The sequence below is a fragment of the Phalacrocorax carbo genome (assembly GCF_963921805.1).
Source record: "Phalacrocorax carbo chromosome W unlocalized genomic scaffold, bPhaCar2.1 SUPER_W_unloc_6, whole genome shotgun sequence".
Classification (NCBI taxonomy): domain Eukaryota; kingdom Metazoa; phylum Chordata; class Aves; order Suliformes; family Phalacrocoracidae; genus Phalacrocorax; species Phalacrocorax carbo.
This window is the reverse complement of record NW_026990257.1, coordinates 246896-274503: the sequence shown is the minus strand read 5'-3', so window position 1 is coordinate 274503 and position 27608 is coordinate 246896. Positions and strand designations below refer to the sequence as shown.

Here is a 27608-nt window from a genome sequence, read left to right as displayed (position 1 = left end):
CTGGAAGGGGCAGGGCCATGGTGGGGACAGCTGACCCCGACTGGCCAGTGGCACATTCATTCCATACCATGTGACACCATGACCAGTATATTAAGAGGGGGCAGTTTGCGGCTCAGAAAGGCGTGGCATTGAGTTGGTGGGCGGTGAGCAGCTGTGTCGCATGTGGTTTGTGTCAGCCATTCATTCCCCTCCCCCCTCCCTCACCCCCCCACCCCCCCCGGGTTTCACACCTCTTGTTGTTTTCCTTTCCGCTGCATTTTTGTTGTTGTTGAATAATTTAAATAAAACTCTTCTTATCTCAACCCATAAGCATTACCCTTCTGATTCTCTCCCCCATCTACCAGTGGGGGAGTGAGCAAGCAGCTGTGTGGGGCTGAGCTGCCAGCTAAACCACAAGAAATGGAAAGGAAAACAATGAGGGTCACGAAACCTAGGGTGGGGGGAGAGGGGGAATGAACCACCATAAAAACTGCACATGACACAGCTACTCATGACCTGACACCACCAGTCCTCAAGGCACAACACCCCCCACATGCCAACTGCCCTGGTTAATATACTTGTCAAGGGGTCACATGGTATGGAATGAACATCCCATTGGCCTATTTGGGTCAGGTGTCTTGGCTGTGGCCCTGCCTCTCCCAGCCTCTTGCCATGTCTCTGGATTGAAAGGCAAAGTGACAGGCACTGTGGCCACTCAAACCCCCGTGACAAGTACTGGAGCTGGCTCAGAGAATCAACCCATACCGGTATCAGTTGCCCCCATACACAAGACGAAATATTGGAAGCGGAAGTCAACTCATTTAGAACGGGATGATGAAAAAGCAGGGCCGTCATGAGGAGAGGAGGAAAAAGTCATAAATGAAATAGAGACCACCCGATCCCTGTACTTGAGCGAGTTGCAAGATATGCGAAAAGATTTCGGCCATCCTTCAGGTGAGCACATTGTCACCTGGCTGCTCTAATGCTGGGGTAACGGGGCCAGTAGCCTGGAATTAGAGGGAAAAGAAGCCAAACAACTGGGATCCCTTTCTGGGGAAGGGGGCATTGACAAAGCAATTGGCAAAGGGACAAAAGCCCTCAGCCTCTGGAGGCGACTCCTGTCTGGAGTGAAGGAAAGGTATCCCTTTAAAGAAGATGTTACATATCGCCCAGGAAAATGGACATTTTACAGGTAAGGTCCATAAACTAAGGGAATGATGTCTGTGTATTATGTTAAAGGATGGGAAGGGGAGGGGTGGTGGTTGGTAAGGTTGTAATTGGATCGTATGGGACCTGGTCATGGTGTAAATGGTATGGAATAAGAGGTGGAGAATGTGCTGGTTTTGGCTGAAAAGGGGTTAATTCTCACCGTGGGGGGGTCAGCTACCTTTCCAGCTTCCCCTGGTCTGCCACATGGCGGGGGGATGGAAGGGGCAGGGCCATGGTGGGGGCGGCTGACCCCAACTGGCCAATGGCATGTTCATTCCATACCATGTGACACCATGACCAGTATATTGAGGGGGGGCAGTTTGCAGCTCGGGAGCGGTGCGGTTTCCGGTCGTTGCATTGCATGTGGCTTGTTCCGGCGGTCTGTTCCCCTCCCTTCTTCCCCTCCCTCCCCCGGGGCTTTGCGCCTCTCGTTGTTCTCCTTTACATTGCATTTCTATTGTTGTTTCTTTTAATTTTAATTATTAAACTGTTCTTATCCCAACCCACGAGCGCTACCCTTCTGATTCTCTCCCCCATCTACCGGTGGGGGAGTGAGTGAGCGAGCAACTGTGTGGGGCTGAGCTGCCGGCTAAACCACGACAGTGAGGCTTTGCATGGGGTGCCATTAACTATTTCTAGGCAACTGTGTTGCCTTGGGCAATGAAAAGCTAGGAAACCTAAAATCCTTTTAGGGCTCACTCCTAAGCACTCGGAACATATTTCTACAGTTTTAACTACAGGGAGAAGTGGATGCTCATAACTAGTGATAGTCATACCTTGGGTTAAGTCTTTGCAACCATAGCCTTGATAGCACTGCAAGCTACAGCCACAAATGGGCTGAAAATACAGCATTAAATACATGACCCCTTCATTAAACCTTTCCCATATCCCAGGATCCACCAGTCAGTTTGAGGCAAACACCTGTGTGGTCTCAGGTGGTTCTGTTGCCTCAAGGGAAAAATTGCACGAACCCCCATGCCGTCACCTTTGTCAAAGTTTGGAGCTGGTCAGGGTTAAGTCAGGCTTACATCCCAGCTGTGTCTCCTGTGAAGGCAAAAGAGTGACAAGAGCTAGCATTGTTGTTGGGCCCTTGATCCTGCAGCATTTAGTATCACAAGGAATAGCATTCACTTGAATATGATTGCTCACACAGCTGCATGCTGAGAGATGTGAACTAAAACCTGGATTAAAATACAACTAACCTCAGCCAGAAAACATGGTTCAACATGATTGAACCAGGAAGGCTGATGAAGCACTAACCAATTCCTTTTGATCTTGCTAAACCTTTGAACTGTAAGTGGTATTAAGGTACCCTCTAACATCCTACCTTGTTTCATGGTTAGACCCCTTCAGCTCAGGAACTGTTAACCATTCTGCAACGGGGTAAGATGGCAACCTTGTTGTGATTGGGTTATGGCTATAATATAGATGGAGCCTGAGGGAAATGCCAAAAAATAAAATAGCAGCAAGCAGCATATTTTATCCCATCTGGCAAAAGTCTGTTCCATTAAAAAGTGTTTCATTCAAGTAGTTAACATCTAACTTCATTGAAATGACACCATAAAATCTTAAAGAATAGACTACATTCTTTTATCACCTCTTTTCCTAACCAATAAAGGTGAAATACGCTGGATGCTCAATTACTTGCTCCAGGAAAGAGAGACAACCTGAACACTATTTTCTAGCCTAAGGATGAGACCCAAAAGAAGGGAGTCCAATTCCCTGTGTACCTATCATCTCAAAGCCTCAGCCGAGACCTCAGCCAGGTTTCCACATCTCAAACCACTAAGATCACACCACCATTCAACACTACCCTGGCAGGATTTTTAAAGGAGGTCGTCTTGAAAGTATTTCATCAAGGGGACAGTCTGTACTGAACCTCAAACAAAATTTCAGGGGTGGGGAGGCTCTGAAACTTCAAGTATCCTTTTATTTGAAGTTGCATAGCCATGAAGAAAAAAAATAATAAAATAGAAAAAAGATTCAAAATTACAAAAAAAATTCATTGGCACAGAGAGAATGGGATAGTGGCCATTTAGACCAGTTAAGTCAGTCACTGGGAAGAGGGAAAGATACCCATCTCAAAATTGTAGGGGAATAGACAGGGATCGGCGACCGGAAGATTACGGGATGTGACGGAAAGATAGACTCCTCCCCATAGGAGTGGCAGGAACAGGAACCGCAAGAGCTATATAAGCGTGTGACGCAGCTAAATAGACGGACATTTTGTATCCATCATATTGATGTCTGTGCATCATTGTCCCCAGGGTGGGTAGAGCCCTGTGTCCCGGAGGTATGCGGCCCAAGATAAGTTCTCCCGTAGAAGCGTACAGCTACAAGTGGTGACCCCGACGTGATTAGCGGGGAGGCTTGGCAGGTTCGCCGGGGGGAAAGAGAGCTTGGGGCACGCAGGGGCGGGACGGGGAGCCGCAGGTCGGCGGGCGCGCCATGGATTCAGTCGTAAAGGTACTGAAGGGATTGGGGAAGGAATATGGTACTTCGATATCGAAGACGCCTACCTCAAAGGCCATCCAATGGATGATTACGCAGGGGCTCATACGAAGTCCCGCAGACATATTTAATAAGGATAAGTGGGTGAGGATTAAAGAGGAGTTAGCCGAAAGGGCTATGATGGGAAAACCCCAGTACATACAGGTCTGGGGAAAAATACACGGATTACTATTGAAAGCTCGGGATGATCAGGAGACGTGGCGGCAGGCGCGGCGGTGCCTGCACGGTGTTACGGGCGACAGCAGCCCGGAAAGAGACCCAGGAGGGGCGGTGGGGACGCAGACAGGGGCAAGCATCGCGGGGGATGGGAAAGAAGGGGAGAGTTCGGACGGAGTAGCCTGGCCAGCGACTCAGTCTGAGGCTCCCAAGGAGGTGGATCGGGAAGCGGCGGTGTTCCCTGTTGAGCCAGCGGGGCCTTTAGAGTCCTCCCCCCCGTATACCCCTGGGATGATTTGGTACGGGCGCGGGAGGCCGCGCGCGGGGAGGGTGACGTGGCAGCGGACGCAGCGGGAGTGACGAAGCGGAAGGAGGAAGATGACCGGCGCCGGAAGCAGCGCCGGCAGCGGCACAGCCCTCTGCCCGACCCTCGAGACTGGCTCCCGGGGCAACCCTTGAGATGGGAGTCGGACGAGGAGGGGGATTGGGGTGCCTGGAGGGGAGGGCAGGGGGAGTATCGAACAACTTCGAGTAGCAGCGAATCAGAAATTGGGGGAGAAACCGATGCCCATATGTGGGAAGAGAGAGCAGCTTGCCTGCGGCGCGCAAAAAAGAGGCACAAAACAGCAGAGACTCGGAGGACCAATCAGAAGGAGGGAGGAAAGGGACCGTCAAAAGGGGAGGTCCGGGGCGCTGCAGCTCCGGAGGACGTGCTGCGGCAGCTGCAGCAGGCTATGCGCGCACTAGGGGAAGTAACTCGGCAGCAGACAAGACTCTTAACGAAGGGGGCGCCCCAGCGACAGTCAGTTGAGTTACCTAACTGGCGGCTGATAGCCAGAGATTGTAGCCTCGATGGAGTAAGGATAGAGATGCCCGGGATCTTCCCTGTCCGATTAGCTCCAGGAGGAGGAGTGGAGTGGACGCCGATAGATGCCAAGCTAGTGCGAAGTTTATGGCGAGAAATTAGAGAAAAGGGGCTCGAAGTACCCAAGAATGGTGTAAAGCTTGGAATATTGTATTAAAACACGGCATTGCTTACAATAGCACAGGGCAGGCAATAGTAGAACGCGCTCATCGCACCTTGAAAGCAAAAATAATACAGCTTGGGGAGGGGGAGGGGTATAAGGGAACTATACCCATAGCAGCTCAGCAAACTATTTTAATGCGTGCATTATATTCGCTTAATCATTTTATACGCGGGCAGGAGCAAGTTACAGCAGTGGAGAAGCGCTTTGGCAAAGCTCAAGCAGGCAACCGCTATCCGCAGGTACGAGTAAGGTTCCCAGGCAGTGAGCAATGGGAGAGAGGATGGAAACTGAGATGCCTGGGGAGGGGCTACGCCGCGGTTGAGAATGAAGGGCGCATAGAATGGGTGCCTGCAAAGTGTGTGAAAGCAGAACTGTGCAAGGATGTGCAGTGAATAATCCCTTTCTGAGTTGTCTCTTTGCAGGGTCTGCTGACATGGATCCTCATGCTAGCCGTACCATTGGGAAAAGAAATGAGCTCCTTGACAAGATCGCAAGCAATATTGCAACGAGAGCGACACTGGGAAAGGGCGGCAAAAGAGAGATATAAACTGGAACTGGATAGTAATAATTGGGGGGATCTTGTTGTGTGTAGTAATCATGGTTACTTGTGGGCTACCATTGTTATGCTGTGTTATAAGACAAATCAAAGAGCGCCTGCGAGCGTTACATGAATATCGACCTGACCGCAATATGTATCCGCTTCCGCAAGTAGCTTTGCAGAATTTTAGTAGCATGGGGAGGGGGAGATGTAGGGGAATAGACAGGGATCGGCGACCGGAAGATTACGGGATGTGACGGAAAGATAGACTCCTCCCCATAGGAGTGGCAGGAACAGGAAGCGCAAGAGCTATATAAGCGTGTGACGCAGCTAAATAGACGGACATTTTGTATCCATCATATTGATGTCTGTGCATCATTGTCCCCAGGGTGGGTAGAGCCCTGTGTCCCGGAGGTATGCGGCCCAAGATAAGTTCTCCCGCAGAAGCGTACAGCTACACAAAATAATATTAGTACTTTGCACAGAGTAATATTATTATTTTGATTTTTTTGGATTTAAAATTAAAATGCCAACAGCAACCAACTCCCTAATAAATAAAAGTTCTGACAGGTACAGCAACCAAAATGTGTGTTGTGCTTCGTAAGTACAACTCATCTGAAGGATGATACACATAAGGGCCATTCAAAACCCTCCAGCAGCATCCTAGAACATGATTATTGATTTCATTATTGCCTTTTACTGAAAAGCAAGTCAACATTTTATTTTACTTTTCACCTTCTCTAAATAGGTGTCCAAACACTGACCTTAGTCTGGGTTGCAAATGTACTGAGGCTTGTACTGAAACTAATTTTCATTTAATTCCTGAAAGTCTGTGGGACCATGCTGCTCAGCACCTAGCCCTTACTAAGGTGACAAGCAGATACTTCATTTTTACCAAGAGGGAGTTATATCTAGGGGAGGAAGGTCTGGAGAAAAAGGAAGTGGGTGGGCATGTTCTCTTGCATTCTGTAACCTCAGCCCCATCACCAAACTGGAATTCCCATACCAAGAGTAGACATAATCTTGAGTGTTGCACGATGAACTTGAATCTCAAAAACTGACTTGGAAATTCCAGAATTGCAGCTTTTTGCCTCTCAATAACACAGTAAGACAGATAGCTTCACACACTGATCAGAGTGCTCTGTGGGGCTAGCCACTGCAAGTGGAAGATTGAATAAAGCTGATATTTCATATCTTTGCAGTATATTCCATTCTGCTTTTCCCTCTATTTATGACTCAGAAATGTTCAGAGGTGAGCTTCTATCATGGTTTTAGCTGGGACAGAGTTAGTTTTCTTCACTGTAGCTGGTATAGCGCTGTGTTTTGGACTTAGTATGAGAATAATGTTGATAACACACTGATGTTTTAGTCGTTGCTAGGTAGTGCTGGTACCAGTCAAGGACTTTTCTAGCTTCCCATGCTCTGCCGGGTGCACAAGAAGCCGGGAGGACAGGGAGCACAGCTAAGAGAGCAGATTCAAACTGGCCAAAGGGATATTCCATATCATGTGACATCATGCCCAGTATGTTAACTGGGGGGAGCTGGTTGGGGTAAACAGCAATCGCAGCTCGGGGACCGGCATCAACAGTCGGTGAGTGGTTACATCTCTTATTTGGGTCTTTTCCCTCCTCCCAAGGTTTCGCCTCTCTCTCTCTCACTATTTTCCTTTTCATTATATTACTACTGATTTATTTTAATTATTAAACTGTGCTTATCTCAACCCACAAGTTTTCTTACGTTGGCCCTTCCAATTCTCTCCCCCATCACACAGGGGTAGGGGGAGTGAGCAAGCGGCTCTGTGGTGCTTAGTTGCTGACTGAGGCTAAACCACAACAGTCCTTTTTGGTGCCCAACATGGGGCACGAAGGGTTTGAGATAATAACAGTTGCTGGTCACAGCATTGATTCATCTGTTCTCAATATTAGTTTATCTGATCTACACCATGCTGATTTTGAAGTACATGTTAAAGATTGGTATTGGCTTTTGTAGTTTGCTGTGCTCTGCCTAAGAGATTTGATATTAAAACTACCCTTGAGCTTTATCAGGCATTTGGGTCTTGCACTGAAGCTGTTACTGTACTTTGGGTACCACCTCATGGAGGCAATTAGCAATTATACCTCCTCCACTGAGAAGTTTTTTATGGAGGAAATACAGAATGGCACCTTAGCTAACATCTTATATAATGTCTCCTCCTTCATTACAACTTTTAGTATCTTGAACATCCTTTGGGTAGTTAAGATACATCTGCTGGTATTGCTTTGGCAGACGGTTTCAGTTCTGTCTCAGGTTAATAAGCAATTTAAGAATATCATTGAGAGATCTGCTCCAAGGCTCGATAGCTATGCGTGGCAGGGTATTTAGGATAGTATGAGCAAATGCCTAAGACAATGGGCACCCCTCATGATGTGGGACTTCACCCCTGAACAAGTGCAGAAGCCTGAAAAATAAGTAGAGTATTTGGAGAAAGTATGTTGTCACCCTAGCAATCCCAGAGAGATACAAATCACTGCAATGTGCTGGGGCCAGGCCCATGCGTACTGAGCCCTGTTCAACAGTATTCAGTGCTCCCAAGGGGAAGAGAAGCCTTTTGGATCTAAAAAGACAAAGAAAAAAAAAAGTGACAAACACTGGTCACTCAAACCCCCACAACAAATGTTGCAGATGAACCACAGGATCAACCTGTGCCAGTATCAGTCGCCCCTATACACAAGAATAAATCTTAGAAGAGAAACTCAACTTGTTTAAAAAGAGATGATGAAGAGTAGGGTCATCGTGAGGAGAGGAAGGAGGAAAAGATGGAAACCACCCGATCCCTATCCTTGAGTGAGTTGCGAAATATGCGAAAAGATTTCAGCCATTGTTCAGGTGAGCAAATTGCCACCTTGCAGCTACGATGCTGGATAATGGGGGCCAGTAGCCTGGAACTAGAGGGGAGGGAAGCCAAACAACTGTGAACCCTCTCTAAGGAAGGGGGCATTGACCAAAACAATTGGAAAAGGAACACAAGCCCTTAGCCTCTGGAGGCAACTCCTATCCAGTGTGAGAGAAAGGTATCCCTTCAAGGAAGATGTTATATATCGCCCAGGACAATGGTCCACCATGGAGAAAGGTATCCAGTACCTGAGGGAGTTACCCATGCCTGAGGTGGTTTATGGTGACCTGGACAATGAACAGTCTCCCAGAGATCCAGGTGAAGCCCAGTGCACATGACCGATGGGCAGAAGTTTGTACAGAGCGCACCATTGACACATGGAAACTCATTGGCAGTAATGTCCTGGAAAAATGAAGAGGAACCAACAGTGGGGTATTGATGAGCTAATGGATATTCCATACCATATGATGTCATGACCAGTATATTAACCAGGGGAGTTGGCATGCGTGGGGCAGAGCGGTTGAGGCTCAGGGACTGGTGGCGGTGGCGTGTCTGCGGGTGGTGAGTGGCTGCATCGCGTGCTGTTTATTTTGGTTATTCATTCTGCCTTCCTCCTGCCCCGGGTTTCACCTCTCTCTCATTATTTTCCTTTTCATTACATTATTATTGTTTTATTTTAATTATGAAACTGTTCTTATCTCAGCCCACGAGCGTTACCCTTCTGATTCTCTCCCCCATCCCACCAGTGGGGGAGTGAGCAAGCAGCTGTGTGGGGATGAGTTGCCAGCTAAACCACAGCACTCTCTTTTGGCACCCAATGTGGGGCTGAGAGGGTTTGAGATAATAACAGCTGCTGGTCACAGCACCATGCTCTCATTTTTGAAGTTTGTGTTAAAGATTGATGTTGGTTTCTTTAGTCTGCTGTGTTCTGCCCTGATTAGTGATGTTTTACCTAAAAGATTTGTTATGCAAACACTGGTTTTCAGCTTTATCTGGTATTTGGGGTTTTTGCTGGAACTGTTACTGTACTTTGGATGCCACCTTGTTGAGGCAATTAGCAATTATACCTCCTCCTCTGACAGATTTTATATGGAGGAAATACAGAATGGTATCTTTGCTAATTTCTTCTATGATGTCTCCACCTTCATTACAACCACCTTTTTGTATCTTAAACATCCTTGGGTAGTTAAGATATACTTATTGTTAGTTTTTGGGCATGTTGTTTTGGTTTTGGCTCAGGTTAAATTGCTTTCTAAAAATATCATCCAGGGATGTGCCACAAGGCTTGATAGTTATGAGTGGCAGGACACGTGGGATGGCATGGGCAAATACCTAGGGCAGTGGGCACCCCCAGTGTTTTGGAGTTTCACCCCTGAACAAGTGCAGAATCCTGAAAAACTACTAGAATATTTGGAAAAAGTATGTTGTTAGGCTGGGAAATCCAGAGAGACACAAATCACTGTAACGTGCAGGGTCCTGCCCGTGTGTACCAAGCCCTCCTCAACAGTATTCAGAGCTCCCAAGGGGAAGAGGTCTCTGGATTGAAAGAAAAAGTGGTGGGCACTGGGGCCACTGGCTTCCCGACGGTGGGCACTGGGGCCGCTTTAAAGAATCAACCCATGCCAGTATCAATCGCCCCCATACACAAGAGGAAATATTGGAAACGGAAGTCAACTCGTTTAGAATGGGATGATGATGAAGCAGGGCCATCACGAGGAGAAGATGAGGAAGAAGTTATAAATGAAAAAGAGACTACCCGATCCCTGTCCTTGAATAAGGTGTGAGATATTCGAAAAGATTTTGGCTGTCGTCTAGATGAGCACATTGTCACCTGGCTGCTCTGATGCTGGGATAATGGGGCCGGTAGCATGCAATTAGAGGGAAAAGAAGCCAAACAACCGGGATCCCTTTCTAGGGAAAGGGACATTGACAAAGCAATTGGAAAAGGGACACAAGCCCTCAGCCTCTGGAGGTGACTCCTGTCTGGTGCGAAAGAAAGATATCCCTTTAAAGATGATGTTATATATCACCTAGGAAAATGGACAACTATGGAGAAAGGCATCCAGTATCTAAGGTAATTAGCTGTGTTTGAGGTGATTTATGGTGACCTGGACGATCAATGGTCATCCAAAGATCCAGATGAAGCCCAGTGCACACGACCCATGTGGCGGAAGTTTGTACAGAGTGCACCATCTTCGCATGCAAACTCATTGGCAGTAATGTCTTGGAGGGAGGATGAGGCACCAACAGTGGCGGAGGTGATTGATAGACTCTAGGATTACTAAACAAATCTCTCTTCCTCGCTAGTCTCTGCTGTGGAGAAACTATCCCAAGAGGTCCAGCAACAGAGTGGAGTTCAGTACACCTGGAATCGACTGCCCCGGGGGGGGGGAAACACAGCCCTACCATTTATCATGAACTGATCCATACTGCACTGGAACAGGGAGTTGTTCCGGAAGACCTTCAGTACATCGATGATATCATCGTGTAGGGCAACACAGCAGAAGATTTCGAGAAAGGGAAGAAAATTGTCCAAATCCATCTGAAAGCTGGTTTTGCCATTAAAAAAAGTAAGGTGAAGGGACCCGCACAAGAGATCCAATTTTTTGAAATCAAATGGCAAGGACATTGTCAGATCCTAGTGGATGTGATCAACAAAATAGCAGCCATGTCTCCACCAACTAGCAAAAAGGAAACACAAGCCTTTTTTGGGTGTTGTGGGTTTTTGGAGGATGCATATCCCAGATTACAGTCTGATCGTAAGACCTCTCTATCAAGTGACCCGGAAGAATGATTTCACATGGGGCCCTGAGCAAGAAAAGGCCTTTGAACAGATTAAACAGGAACTAGTTCATGCAGTAGCCCTTGGGCCAGTCTGGGCAGGACAAGATGTAAATAATGTGCTCTACACCGCAGCCGGGGAGAATGGTCCTACCTGGAGCCTCTGGCAGAAAGCACATGGGGAGAACCGAGGTCGACCCCTAGGGTTTTGGAGTCGGGGATACAGAGGGTCCGAAGCCCACTATACTCCAACTGAAAAAGAGATATTGGCAGCATATGAAGGCGTTCGAGCTGCTTTGGAAGTGGTTGGTACTGAGGCACAGTTGCTCCTGGCACCCTGACTGCCAGTGCTGGGCTGGATGTTCAAAGGAAACATCCCCTCTACACACCATGCAACTGATGCTACATGGAGTAAATGGGTTGCACTGATCACCCAGCAGGCTCGAGTAGGAAACCCCAGTGGCCCAGGAATCTTGGAAGTGATCATGGACTGGCCAGAAGGCAAAGATTTTGGACTATCACCAGAGGAGGAGGTGACACGTGCTGAAGAAGACCCACTGTATAACAACTGCCAGCAAATGAACAGGGCGTACTGCTTCTCACTGATGGGTCCTGTCGGCTTGTGGGAAAGCACTGGAGGTGGAAGGCTGCTGTATGGAGTCCTATAAGACAAGTCGCAGAAACTGCTGAAGAAGGTAAATCAAGTCAGTTTGCTGAATGCCATCCAGCTGGCCTTAGACATTGCTGAACAGGAAAAGTGGCCAGTGCTCTATCTTTATACTGACTCCTGGATGGTGGCAAATGCTTCCTTTTTTTTGTTCTTTTGGTTTGGTTTTTTTTTTTTTCAGTTGATCTCATGCGCACATGGGAGGCTTATAAAAGAGATGAAAGCCAAACAAAGACCCCAAACAACCCATAAATCCAGAAGTACACAGCACAAGATCATTGCTATAAGCTAAAAATACTTGGGGACTACAAAACAACAACTTGATCATGAGCCAGAAATGTGCCCTTGTGGCCAAGAAGGCCAACAGTGTCCTGGGCTGCATAAAAAAATGTGGCCAGCAGGTCAAGGGAGTTTATCTTCCCCCTCTATTCCACCCTAGTGAGGCAGCCACATCTGGAGTACTGTTCCAGTTTTGGGCCCCCCAGTTTAGGAAGGACAGGGAACTGCTTGAGCAAGTCAAGCGGAGAGCTATGAAGATGATCAGGGGACTGGAGCATCTCCCTTATGAGGAAAGGTTGAGACCTGGGTCTGTTCAGCCTGGAGAAGAGAATAGAGAGAGGATCTTGTCAATACCTACAATACATCTGAAGGGTGAGTGTCAAGAGGATGGGGTCAGACTCTTTTCAATACTGCCCAGTGACAGGACAAGGGGCAACGGGCACAAGTTTTAACACAGGAAGTTCCACCTCAATATGAGAAAAAATTCTTTACAGTTAGGGTAACAGAGCACTGGAAGAGGCTGCCCAGGGAGGTTATGGAGTCTCATTCCCTGGAAATATTCAAAACCTGCCTGGATGCAGTCCTTTGCCCCTTGCTCTAGGTGTGCCTGCTCAACCAGTGGGGTTGGACAAGATGATCTCCAGAGGTCCCTTCCATCCCCAACCATTCTGTGATTCTGTGAAAACAGCTCAGCTTGTGAGCTTCTGTGATCCCACACCTGAGGCAGATCATTAAGATTTTAAGGAGTGGGTGATGCTTGCAACCTCTCAGTTAAGCATCCTACCATTAACTGACAGCTTGTGGGGATCAAGGCATTTTCCTTACATTCATAAAAATGAAAGTCATATAATAGATCTGCACTCCAGGGGAAGTGGACATTAGCAGAGGATAATCATATGGCTGAGACTAGGAGCCTTGTTATCTTCCCCTTTAGGGCTGGTTTTTCTGGAGGCAACAGTAGGGACAAAAACATTGCCTTAAGCCTCCTAGTAGCCTCTTTCATGATGGAAGGAGCAGAGCCTGGAACTGAGGTTGGTGCCAATTTGTGAACTACAGCAAATGGTAGAGGGAGATAGAATGGATGTTGCTTTGGTTTGCCAGCATCATGGTCACTTTGAAATATATGCTGTGCCACCCTCCCCTACTTCTGATGGGATGGGAGGTTCAGAGAATCAAGTGTTTTAAGCAAGATGCTAGTGACAGGCATTGTGAATGAAACTGGAAAGTCATTCTGGAGAGAAAGTCACACTGGAGAGGCTGGGCCAAATTCCTGCAAGTTCATATTTTTTTTTACAAGTTTGTGTAAGTATGTGTTTTGAAAGTTATTTTATCTCTACATGATAATGCATTTTTGAAGCAGAACACTGTGCTGCATATACATTAGGGTTTATTGGTGAATACCTTTCACTTAAAAAGCTGGCATTTAGCTTCATCCTTCTAATATGGATAATACAAATTCACACCACTTAGATGTGACACAAGATCATACTGATGTGGGTGGGATATTCAGCTAAATCCATGGTTAGTTTATTAGTTTATGTTTGTGCTAAAAGGGAACTTTAAAGACATTTTAAAAGTTTCACTTTACTTTGGACTCTTTTTGCTAACATATGGCTGCATCCAAACTTTGAAACTACTTAAGAATTTATGTCCTATTTCCTTTAAATGTACCCTTTGAGCATTTTGCATTGTATTTAGCAAAAGCTACTACTTAGATTTTTTTTTTTCTTTCACCTTCCTATTATATTCACATATACTTTCTCAAAGTGATCACTCTTCAACATCTCCTAGGGAGACTTAAGCCTGCTGATGAGGAAAAATTGCTCAGGCTAGTGCTAAGGTCTCAGCTGAGATCATGAAAAGAAGGTGACCCAAGAAAAGCTGGTGCCTTTTTCCCCACTCCTTCCAAGGGGTTGAAGCCACAAGTAGATCTTATAAATATCACCATCATTTCATGAAGGTATCTACTGCCAGGTTCAATCCCTAAATTTGCCAGTAGATGATAAACGCTCAAACCAAAGATTAGGGGGAGAAAGAGGGAAAATTACTGGTGCCCAAGAAAGCTATCCTCAAATGGGGATAATATCTTTCTTAAAAACCATGGTACATGCAAAACTAAAGCAGCTCCTTTCTTAACAATAACTTTTTAGTATTGCACTTCCAACAAGACTATCTTATACAAGAATTTTACTTTTTTCTCTTGCCTTTCTTGACCTAATAGATCAAATCAAAACAACTCTGCTCCAAAAAGATCACTCCCAAAATAGCTGCTGTTTCCTGTATCTCCCTTTTTCTTTCTTGTAGGCACTTTCATGTTGTTTGTTTGAGGTTTTTTTTTCCTTTGCTTATAGAAGACAACCATGCTCCATCAGCATGCAAACACACACAAAACAAAGAACATACAAGATTTAGAGTGATACTTACAGGTTGGTCTATTCCCAGATAATTTTGCTGAGAACTGTACCTCTGCAATTCTTAGGTACTGGATACTGTTTATATGTGCAAACCTAAAAAATCTAGATGAGAAAAAAAGTCCTTCACTTTAGAGATATTGAAATTAAGTTATACTGAGAACATGCTATTAGCTAAGGAAAACTTGGATTTGTATATCACAGGTGAAGAGATTTTGCATGTTCTACCTTCAAAACTGAAGTGAAAAACCCAAACAGCTCCTAACTTTAATTTTTCTATGATAAGTAGAATCTAAAAGAGGAAAATGGAAATCAGGAACTGAATAGATCACTGAAAGAATAGTGAGAGGTGAAAAAGTCTTCACAGAGGCTCTCTTGAACCTGGTTTTCCCCAACCCCTCATGAAGACGGTGTCAGGAGAGCTCCAAATTACCCTCTGAAAGGAACTGTGTCAAGCACAGCATGCAGAGAGAGCCTGGGAGAGCAACCTCACCTGATCTACATTCACATTCCCCATGGTCTCCCCACATCTTGTGACTTGAAGCAGAAAAGCTCCTTCTCACCCCTCCTGAGCCTTGCTACCCTCTTTCTGCACAGCCACTCAACATCTCCCTCTTCTACCACCTATTCTCCCCTCCCCCCTGAGAAGGAAAGGGGAGTCATACAGCATGAAAAATATTCTGCAGGTATTCAGGGAAATGAACTTGTGTTGAGTTTCTCCCCTAGAAAGATGCTTTGTGTCATAGAAGACCCAAATAGCAGAATAGTCCCTTTGTTTTTCCACTCACTTTTAGGAAGCCTTAGCCTCTTGAAAAAGCAAACCTGGAACATAAAGTCACAAATACTCACTGAAGGGAAAATCACATCCACGTAAGAGGCTGTATATAGTCCATCCTCTCTCCTGGAGCTGACTTGTTTATCTGGGCCTAGGTTCAAGTCTTCCAAGGTACTGAATATCCCTCAGAGTAACCATCCAGCTGCATATGCGGGTGCAGTACTCAAAATTCACACTCTGTTGGTTAATTAATTAACCACATAATTATAAAATAATTAAAAAATAAAGTAATGCAATCAGGAAGAAGCAAGACAGCTAGGTGACTAATGTTAGTAATAGATGCTCTGTGTGTTTTGAAGTCTCAGCAATGAATGTCCTCCCTAGCCCATGTGAGCTATTCATTACTTCACAGGTTGTTTTCAATAATGAATGCACGAGATAATGTTGTGATTGGCTCATAAACATTTCATGAACCAAAAAGAGCAACCCACAACCAAATAAACCATCCAGCTTAAATTATTTACTCTACTCTCTTATTTTCTGTAAAAAGCTTTAGGGAACTGGGATCACACCTCTTTTGTATAAATAAATATCTTAGTACATGGCTATTTCATTTTATTTATTTAAATAATAATGAAAACTTGGGAGAAAATTAGATAAAATAGGGAGATAAAGGAAAGTACATCAGGTGATTTATAGCAACCAGAATTACACGATTCTGCTCAACAAATATCCGTACACCTAATACAATATGTTTTGCAAGATTACTCCTAACACCCTGTTGAAGTGTCTCTGGCAGGTTGTGCTTCTCAGCCTGGATGTAGTACTCCAGAAAATGACTGACATTTACATAGCACCTTTCACCTCCAAATCCCAACGCACCTGACAGATTGTTCAAAGTGATTACAGGCTCTGGGCCAGGTTTTGCTCTCTGATGCATCAAGGTAGAGGGAAGGACCCAGCCTGGCTGTAATCTCAATTATATTAGTGCAACTCCCCTGGCTCAGCTACTTTTTATTCAAGGGTCATTTTACCCATCTGTGAACCTCCACCAATCATACTACTTTGTGCTTCTGCACTACAAGAATACAGTTTTCGAACAGCCCACCCACATTTGTGGATAGCTCATGTCAAAAAAGCAACAATGATTGTACTTTTGCAAGGATTTTGAATAAATAGTATTGATCTGCTCAACAACAAAACCAGCCTAAAGGAAATAAAAATCACTGATATAAAAATCAAGGCTTATGACTGGACCCTTACAATAAATGGGTCCAGTTTAATCTCAAAAGATAAGGGCCCATAATCCTGAAAATTGAGAAGTGCCACAACTCCCACCTCCATCAGCAGACATGAAAATTATCACAATCTTGTTCAGCTCTGCTTTTTTTTGTGGAGATGAAGTTGTGAGCATTGCAAAACATGAAGAAGTCCTACTGGTCTCTCTGAACTCTGAGATTTATGCTGTGTAGTCTTGCACACAACCTAATTTAGCCTTTCTTTCTGCAAAAGTACAGAGCATGCTTGTTATAACTTAACAGGTTGCCTAAAAGCTGACCTTGCACATTGACTAGAAACCTGAAGAATAAGGCTGGTGTCAGGCCACCTGATAGAAATGAGCATCCATCCAGGCGTAGAAAGATCACATAATAGGGAGTAAGATGCAACTAGATGTGTGAATGAGGGTACAATCATTTTGCACAAGCATTTGTAAGCATCAGTGTCTAGATTCTCCATCCTTCAACTGCACCTGCAGGAGCAATCCACCCACATCCCAGAGATGGATCAATGAAATCTATCTTCCTGGGTTGTTTTCTTCCACTTAAATAACATCTAGGTGCAAAACATATCTGATTGCTTGTATAGGACAAAATGTATGCCATAAGGAAGGAGTGATGAATAAGACTTAAAGCCATGCTTCTAGCTGGTCCAACAGAAAAAGTAGTATCAGATAGTGATCTTCCAGGCTTGTTCTTGGAAGGAGTATTTTTCATCCACTGCAAATCCTCATCAGGGCTGTATGAGTAAATATTTCCTTGCTAATATTCAACACACACATTAACTATTGCTAATCACCATTGCTCTGCATGTGATGGCAACTGCTGTCTTCATTACTCACTGAGAGATAAACAGTGCATCTGTAACCACACTTGCTTGCAATTGCTGAGTGCCTTCAAACAGCCGTGGAGCTAGGGCTGAATTGGCCAGCTGTGTATTTTAATCATATTGCACACAAATCTCTTCCTAAGATTAAAAAAAAAAAAGCAATATGACCAAGGGATCAACTCCAAAGGGCAAAAGAACCTTAGTAGGTAAGGATAGATGGCACTTAAGCCTCTTTACACGGTTGCCTATTTACCTTTGGATGCTGCCACTTAATAACATTGACAGAGGAATAGTTAACAGAAGCAAGTGATTAATTAGTGGGTCAAAGGCCATTTCCACTTTGTTCCTTTTATTTACCTGAGACAAGACCAAATCAAATAAGAGCTCCTAGAAGGAGACTTTTAAGGGAAGCTGCTAATCACAATTCATGTACTTGGTATTCACACAGTGCTTTCAAACTCTGTTAAAAAAAAAGATGCTTGGGAGAATGGATTGCAACATGCTAAGCAATCTATTGTAAAAACAGGGGCTCCTGGTTAGCTTTCCTGGGAGCTTTTATTCTTTGAATTAGAAAGACCTTATTGAGTCTGGAGTTCCACAGCTCTGGCAAGTGAAACAAAACAGATGTTGCCAGAACCATATGTACTGCATTTGACAGAGGAAAGTTAGCCCAATTTCACATGACCATGTACCCAGGAATAAAATTAATTGATTCATAGCATTTACCAACAGACAATATCCTCTATTCTATTAACATGTTCCACCCTCTTAATGAAACATTGCATTTACAGGTCCTGCTCTCAGTTTTGTAACAGATTGTCTTATAACCTTGAAAATGTTAGTAAACTTGCCTGTAATATAGGAGCATTTTTTTTCTTTTTTTGGGGTTGAACACCATATCAACTCAGAGCAAAAAAGAGCCTCATTCCTATTAGTGTTCTAGTAGGACTTAGAAACCTCATTGCGTTTATAGACATTAGTGAAATATTGCAATACCGGTGTTTGTGCTAGATGCAGAAATGGATGTACCCATGAATCCAAAACCTCTCTTGAATGATCGGAAATTGTCTGGTTTCCAGATACACATTTCTAGGGTGACTTCATGTCTATGACAGGCCAAATAATAGAAATACTGGACTTGGACATGCTTGGAAATTCAAATCTTGATCCAAAACCAAGTGATGTGGTTTGGGACCGCCTTTAGGTTTTATGAAATTTAGGCACTGAAGATACATGCTGCCAGAGTAAACATGGGAGGTGTGGGAAGCAGTTGAGAATGAGAGCAGAAGCCAGGTTCATTTGGGCTTGACTGCAAACCCATCTCAGGGCCAGGTTCACTGGGGAGCTTGTCAGGGTCTCATGCTGGGCTGGTGTGCAGTTCCACATGATGTAGCTGTGCAAGCAGCCAAGCTGAATTGTGAAGCTTGTTCAGTCTTGAAGCTCCAACCCAAAACAGGAGGCACTGAAAAACTGGGTTCAACAAACCACGGGCTTTAGCCCTGCTCTGGAAGAACTCAGGGCAACAGTATTTCATTCATTGGAAAAAGAGGCAGTTCTTTGCATGCATTGCTTGAACCTTCAAAATCCTGGACTGAGAGCAGAAAGATAAATTACAGATGAGAAGGCCTCTGTGGACCAGGTAGGCTTCAGGCTTATTTTATGTCTCTGTCGTCACAGATGTTATCAGATATGAGTAAATCCAATAGAGATTACCTAGCTCTCTGTGTCTCCATGTTTCACCTGGAAGTAATACAGTTATCTGCATCTGTTTAAATATAAAAGCTGAGGTTCTCAGGTATTGCCATCATAGAGCCCAGATAAGTCACTCAGGCTTATCCTGGATGCAAGTCTGACCACATGCTTTTCCAAGCTTCAAGAGATTTATGTCCCATCACAGTTATATGGAGAAAACCACTCAGATTAATTTACGCTGAGAGGTCTCACATATCTCTGGTCCCAAAAAGCATGTTTTAATAACTCAGAATTTCCTTTTTATTTCATTTTTTTCTCCTTCCTTTGTTGTTTTTCTCTCTCACACAATTCACATAGTAAATTAAGTCTTAAATGCTTCTGGATGTAATGAACTTAGAGATTAGCAATATAACAAACTAAATTGCATTCAGGAGGCTAACTATACTGAGACAGATCCTTAGTCTAATCAAGCTGTCCTGAGGATGAGGTTTGACTCTGGTGTGCCATGATAAAGGTGGCCTGAAACGTAACCTGGACCACCAGCCACCATGACACTGGAGAGTAGTCCACAAGTCTTTTTTTAATTTGTCCTGCTTATGCCCCATGCCTTTTTCATATACCTGTTTGGTTTCAGACTAATCCAGATTTCCCGGCTGAAGAAGACCCGAACCATTTGGCACCCGGTCTCTTGGCAATAACAGCACCAAGGAAGCCCTCGGCATCACTACCATTGTTTCATAGCCTCATGTGGGGTTTTTTGTGTCTGAAGAGGACTGGAAGTAATTCTAAATGACAGCGAGCAAAAGTTTAATCAGATAATTGTGATAATGTTATCAGCCTCTAATTAGCTCCATAGAAGAAAATGTAATTATCCCACTTAGCCCCAAGAACCTACTAGCTGTTGATAAGCTGAGGTTTCCAAGAAGCCCAAATGTTTGAGACAACCTTGTCACAGGGGTGTTTGTGTTTTACACCCAGAGACATTGGTCATTAGACAAAGGATAATGAAATGGAGAGTGGGGACAAATGTCTGAGTGAAGCATAACAGCAGGACTTGCAGCCCACAGAAGCATTCTGGCTGCCCCCTCTCCTGCGTGACAGCAGGAGAGCTGGTCTCACTTTTAGCCTCAGCAAATGAGTTTTGCTTGGCAGAAAAAGGGATGCAAGATTGGTGTCAGTTCTAGAACTGTCAGTAAAATTGCACCGACTTACAGTTGTGCTAAACTGGTTCACATTAAACACTTGCACTCAGAGATTAGGGAAAGAAAAGAAAAAAAAAAAAAGAGAAGTCTTGAGTGTGGGAGATGGAAGTCCAGCCACCTGAGAGCATGTGTATCAGGAGATGCTTTCTAGGGTAGAGAAACATGGCCATGGGAAGAACAGACTACGTTTCAATCTCATTTTCTACCTTGAAAGGTCATGTTTGACTGTTAATGGCATTTTTTATCCTTCCAAAGTGCATGTAGGCTGGAAATTACATCAACTTGTCTGAGGGAGCTTTATAACATCTCCTTGGTTTTGTGGCACTCAGCAGTATGCATTGGGAAAACTGAATCAGATGAAGACTTGCCCATCATCAACAAAACATCAGGTCTTCCAGATCCACCAGGAGGTGTGATCTGTGGTGTTTTCCACAGCCTTTTGTTCACCCTGCTTCCACACCAGAGGCCAGCAGAAACCATGAAAAGAGAATACAGGACACCATTCAGACAAAGAATACCTTCCTACGTGGTGCCCCTGTTCATCACATGTAAAGCATGCCGGAGACTGAGCTCTCCTCCCCCAGGGTGGTACTTCTCCTGCTGTGATGGTAGGGTGCTATGGGTGGCACAGCTTTGCTTTTTCCATGACTTTTGGGTTTGTCAGATCTCCGAATTGTACATTTTGCCTGCAGCTGTAGCAATGCTTTGCAATGTGGCAGCTCTGACTCCAGGTGATCACAGCTGGTGCACATCTTTGAGCTGAATTGGTGAAAGAGAGTAAATGACAGGTTACTTCAATGCAGCTCTTAGAACTTATGGAGATTATTATGAAGGAGCTGGAAAGACATCACTGGAATCTGCTTGTGTAGCTGACAACTGAGTGATAGCTTTCTTTGATAACTTTTAATCACTGTGTTTTCTACTTATGCAAATTGCAATAATACCCTTGATGCTCTGGTTTTCTGTAGCATTCAGGCTTGTGGCAGTGACATGAAGATTCAGAGCTGGATGCTTGTCTGCCACTAACTTGTTTCTGCATCAAAGATGTATTACATTTAGCAGTGACATACATTGATTCATGTAGTACGTGTGTCATCAGAACATGCATTCAGAAAGAAACATTCCCCAAAATGCCACTTTGGGAGATTTCATCCTAGTGTTGTAATGATTTAGGGTTTGCTTGCACTGCAAATTGCAGGTAAGCCCCTGCTGTGTACCAAAAAAAAATAAAAGCACAGGGGCCTAATATATCATGTACCAAGCTTTCTGTTAGTCCTTCGCTGTAGAGAACAGGCAGAGCAAGCTTGTGTCTGCCTTCAGTAATCCACATAAATATGATTCTATGCATCTAAATGGGCATTTCAAACCCAAGCACTTTTAAGAGAGGGAGCTTCATGAATCTCATTCTCACTAGGTGATACAATAGGTTTTAGATGCCTAAATTACCATACTGGTTTTCAAGGGAGGATTAGGACTCCTGAGTCACTTTAGGCAGTTTTGAAAATGCCATCAAGGATCTTTGCACAGACACAAAGCTTGGTGGATATCATTACCTGGTACAATATCTTCTCATGAGTGACATGGAAATTACCTATTTATTCCACCCTGGCTCCATCATGGGATTAGTCCTTATATTACAGTTACCGGTGGTTTGTCCAGTTCAGCCTTCCATCAGTTTCTTTGAAAGATGATTTAATAGGCCAAGGGACCATAATTCTGTCAGTAGCTGTGGTGCTATTAGATCATACTGCCGCTAATTGAGACTTAATACATCCCCTTGCCTAAAAGAATGTATTGTGGGTAATTTTATCTTGATATTCAATCTAAACTTTCCATCTCATTACTCCCAGCCTTACCTATTTCAGTCACCCTAAATGATTACTCTGCCTGTTTTCACCTATGATAAAGATGTGGACGGTTATCATATTCCACCCTCTGCTCCTCTGATTCCACCTTCTGCTCCTCTGGCTGTAATTAGGTCAAGGTGTAAAGTGAGATGGATCACCCAAGGTCACAGGCTTGGCCTAAAAGAAAAGGTCAAGAGGGAGAAGGGGAGCACTATCAAGGCAGTGCTAATGATGAGCTGGACTCTGAATGAAAGTGAGTCCAGCATCTGTAACCCGTTTTATTTTAATCGGCTCTGTTCTTTTTATTTATATGCCTCTTTTTTTCCTAGTTATTTGAACTGATACTAGGGTGTGTATATCCATCATTTAGAATGTCTCTCTGGCCCAGGCTTTGCAAGGTTTTGAGTAATATGGTATAAATTGAATTTTTCTGGTGTGACACAAGAGCTGTCAGTGGTAGCAGTGTTACAGGGATAAACATGTCAAATTTAAGTCAAGGTCGACACTCAAACACACACTCCAGGACTTGCATTAAGCACTCAGACAAGCTTCACAGGTCTACACTCTGCTTTGGAAACACTGGCATGCAGAAGATTTAGTGGACTGTCTCTCAGACATGGGCACACGTGCTGAAATCAGCACAGTGCCGATACTGAGTGAGATTCACTAGCTCAAACTTCAGCAGAGGCAGAGGTAGGACTGAACTCACAGAATAAGCCCCCAAAATGAGGTGTGCACAATTTCAGAGCTCAGTCTCATTACCCAAACATAGATGTTCGTTGGCATCTGAGATGTCCTGGAGTATCCCACCAGGTTTTTATGGGCTGTTCCAGAAGGGCAGAAGTCCTGTGCTATATGCTTCAGGCCCCTGGAGATACCAAAGGCACTCCTTGACATATCAAAGAGCATTAAAAAGCCATATGTGGATAACTGAATCAGGATCACTGTCATACTACTTTTACAATAATAAATGCACAGTCTGAACTCTATCTATGCAAATCCTTTCATTGTTTGGGGCTTTTTAATGTGTGGTGGGTGAGGTTTCTTAACCAGAATTTCATTCCATGGGAAATTCTGAAAAGGTATTTTTCTACAAGCTCAATTTTGAATCAGAACAAATTTGAAAAAAAAAAAAAAATTTCTTCCTGGACAGGAAATATGTTTTCTTACCAGCTCTATTGAGTATAAAGCTACTGATGGGTGTAGGAAACAAGGTACTTCACTCAAGAAAAACAACCAAAGTTCCAGAGTGAAAATGTCAGACAAGATTAAGTGCTTTTGTTGTGTTTTTATATACCACAGGTGCTCCTGTGAGAGCAAGAGTAAGTTTAAAAGAAGAGGAAGAACAAATAAAGGAATGCTAGATTTGGATGCAAGGCACCTGGAGAAAAAGATGAACCAGAAAGAGTATCCAGAATTTAAACCAAAGGATGCAGTGCTCATGGCAAACCAGTCCCCAGGGTGATGTAAAAGCCAAGCTTTGTAAATCTTTGCAGTTTGCACTGTTCTTTTCTGCTTCTCATGAAGCTACATCCCTGCCTAAGCCTGGGGTAAATACTGCTGTGACCAGCACCAGTTTCTCTCCTGAAAGGGGATGAGCTGGTGTTGCAGTTGCACAGTGGGTTAGCAGTAGTCTGGGTGAAACACATTTCTGTTTTATGCAGTAGACGCTTTCCATCCCCATAAGAAAAGCCTTGGCACTGTCCATGTGTTGAAAGATGATGCCCAAAGCACATCAGCCAAACATCAGGAGGAGATACAAGGTTAGCTGCATCACAGATTCCACAGCCATAATGTAACCAAGGCAACCAAGGACTCCTTTAACCTCACAAGCAACTCAGGGGGGGCAAAACCAATTTTAGCAGGGTTTTCCCCAGATGTGAATTTAGCGACAGCACATCATTAAACACCCATGGACCGGTGTAATTGCATGTGACTATGTGTTGATGCGCAGCAACAAATACACAGCTATCTCAGTTTTCATAACTGTGTTCATGAGCAGGATCTCAGAGGTGATGGGTACAGCTCTGCTTCTACTTCAAATGTCTTTGCCTTGGATGTTGAAAAGGGGTGTGAGGAAGGAGAGGAGATATTTGCACATGACGTGGAAATCTCCCAACTTCTCTGGACTATGAACATCTGTTGAAGAACTCTAGCAAATAATTTTTTGCGTTTGATTCATAGTTCTGGATAAATCATATAGGATGTTAGATAACCTGGAGGCTGGACTGTCCAACACTCACCAGATCAGGAAATAATAATGTTCCTTCTGCCTTTGTAACCTTAATCCTACCCTTAAGAGGATGGCTGCCATTCCAACAGCTTTCATCAAACAAGTACAAATTTTCACTGTAAAACCTGTTGTAAGATTATTTTTTTCTGTGGCTAAAGGTCAGAGTATATTCTGACAGATAAAGGATTGTGAGAAAGAAGGGTACAAGTAACAGGTGCAGCAAATACCTAATGAGTAAATTAAGGATAAAAAAATGCTAGTCTTTCGTATGTGGGAATGATTCTTACCACAGTCCAAATCCAAATTACTAGAGAAGACTAATTAAATGGTAAAAAACCTTGAAATACTGGTCCATTGGTCACTATCCTGGGAGAGCCAGTCTGCTGATTTTGGCTGGGATACAGTTAATTCTCTTCACTGTAGCTGGTAAAATGCCGATGGTACATTGATGTTTTAATGGTTAATTAGCGGTGAAGTGTCACTAAGTAGCGCCTATACTAGTTAGGAACCTTTCCAGCTTACCATGCTCTGACACATGGGCAAGAAGCTGGGAGGGGAGGGGCCACAACCAAGACACCTGAGCCCAACTGGCCAATGGGATATTCCATATCATGTGACATCATGACCAGTATATTAACATGGGGAGTTGGCATGTGTGGGGCAGAGTGGTTGCAGCTCAGGGACTGGTGGTGGTGTGTCTGCATTGTGTGCTGTTTATTTTGGTTATTCATTCCCCCTTCCCCCTGCCCCGGGTTTCACCTCTCTCTCATTATTTTCCTTTTCATTACATTATTATTGTTTTATTTTAATTATGAAACTGTTCTTGTCTCAACCCACTTTTACCCTTCTGATTTTCTCCCCCAACCTGCCAGTGGGGGAGTGAGCAAGCAGCTGTGTGGGGATGAGTTGCCAACACAGCAGTCTCTTTTGGCGCCCAACATGGGGCTCGAAGTGTTTGAGATAATAACAGCTGCTGGTCACAGCACCATGTTCTCATTTTTGAAGTTTGTGTTAAAGATTGGTGTTGGTTTGTTTAGTCTGCTGTGCTCTGCCCTGATTAGTGGTGTTTTGCCCAAGAGATTTGTTATTCAAACACTGGTCTTCAGCTTTATCTCGTAATTGGGTTTTGTACTGGAACTGTTACTGTACATTGGATACCACCTCACTAAGGGAATTAGCAATTATACCCCCTCCTCTGAGAGGGTTTATATGGAGGAAATACAGAATGGCATCTTTGACACCTTCTATGATGTCTCCACCTTCACTGCAACAACCTTTTTGTATCTTGAAAATCCTTGGATAATTAAAATATACTTATTGGTAGTTTTTGGGCATATTGTTTTGGTTTTGGCTAAGGTTAGAAAGAAATTTAAGAATATCATCCAGGGATGTGCCCCAGGCTTGATAGTTATGAGTGGCAGGGCATGTGGGATAGTATGGGCAAATACCTAGGACAGTGGGCACCCCCAGTGTTCTGGAGTTTCACCCCTGAACAAGTGCAGAATCCTGAAAAACTAGAGAAAGTATGTAGTTACCCTGGGAAATCCAGAGAGACACAGATAACTGCAACCTGCTGAGGCCTGTCCCATGCCTACTGAGCCCTGTTCAACAGTATTCAGAGCTCCGAAGGGGAAGAGGTTCCTGGATTGAAAGACAAAGCGACAGGCATTGTGGCCACTCCAACCCCAGTGACAGCCACAGAAGCCACTCAAACTCCCAGAGCAATGAATGTGGCTACTCAAACCCCCACAACATGCACCCATTCCAGTATCAGTCACCCCCATACACAAGAAGAAATCCTGGAAGCCAGGATTCTGGCTTCTGCCATGCGTGGCACAGGGGGGACCCACAGCTGCCACTGCGGAACTGACAAGAGATTTTGGAAGCACGTCTCTTCCTCTCTCATCTCTGCTGTGGAGAAACTATACCGAGAGGAGCAGCAACTCAAGGAGGATATGTCCGACTCCCCACCTCTATGGACTAGTGTCTCAGCCATTAGGAAAAAGCATCCCTTGGCTCAAGAGACAGGATACACACCATGGGCCACCCTATGGTTTTACCTACATGACCATGCAGAGGACATGAGGAACTGGGATGGAAAAATCTACGTCGACCCTACAGGCACGGGTACATGAGCTGCAAGGAAGAACAGTTACTCAAGGACGTTTTTCCAGGAAAGTTGTTGCTCCAGTTCCCAGTGAGCAGTTCCCCAGACAGAGGAGTAGAAGCACTGATTTTATTTCTGAGCTTAATAGAGAGACTCTTGATTCACATTTACAGGAAGTGAGTTGCTAATGCCATGATCGGGAGGGGCCCTGCCTCCAGCCAGGTGTAGGAAAGGGATAACCGGGCTTACTGGACTGTGTGGATCCAATGGACTAGCATATCAGACCCACAGGAGTATAAAGCTTTAGTGGACACCGGTGCATATTGCGCCTTAATGCCATCAAACTATATAGGGGCAGAACCCATCAGTATTGCTGGAGTGACAGGGGTATCCCAAGAGATAACTGTATTGGAGGCCGAAGGGAGCCTCACTGGGAATGAGTGGCAGAAGCACCGCATTGTGACTGGCCCAGAGGCTCCGTGCATCCTTGGCATAGACTACCTCAGGAGAGGGTATTTCAAGGATCCAAAAGGGTACAAGTGGGCTTTTGGTATAGCTGCCTTGGAGACGGAGGAAATTAAACAGCTGTCTACCTTGCCTGGTCTCTCGGAAGACCCTTCTGTTGTGGGGTTGCTGAAGGTCAAAGAACAACAGGTGCCGATTGCTACCACAACAGTGCACCGGCAGCAATATTGCACCAACAGAGACTCTCTGATACCCATCCATGAACGCATTCACCAACTGAGGACCCACTCACCCTTTAACAGTCCCATATGGCCAGTGCAGAAGTCTATTGGAGAGTGGAGAGTAACAGAAGACTATCGTGGCTGGAACGAAGTCACGTCGCCACTGAGTGCTGCTGTGCCAGACATGCTAGAACTTCAATATGAACTGGAGTCCAAGGCAGCCAAGTGGTATGCCACAACTGATATTGCTAATGCATTCTTCTCAATCCCTCTGGCAGCAGAGTGCAGGCCACAGTTTGCTTTCACATGGAGGGGCATCCAATACACCTGGAATCGACTGCCCCAGGGGTGGAAACACAGTCCTACCATGTGCCATGGACTGATTCAGACTGTACTGGAACAGGCTGGAGCTCTGGAACAGCTACAATGATGACATCATTGTGTGGGGCAACACAGCGGAAGAAGTTTTTCAGAAAGGGAAGGAAATAGTCCAAATCCTCCTGAAAGCTGGTTTTGCCATAAACCAAAG

General features: G+C 44.6%; 1 long non-coding RNA gene across 1 annotated transcript in view; it reads left to right on the top strand.

The window, feature by feature from the left end:
* Window positions 1–211: 211 nt before the first annotated feature.
* LOC135310897 (uncharacterized) overlaps window positions 212–27608 on the top strand; it is a 181819-nt gene continuing 154422 nt past the window's right edge. Inside the window, exon 1 of the long non-coding RNA XR_010370848.1 lies at window positions 212–264. This is a non-coding gene — a long non-coding RNA (uncharacterized LOC135310897). The remainder of the gene's footprint in view (window positions 265–27608) is intronic.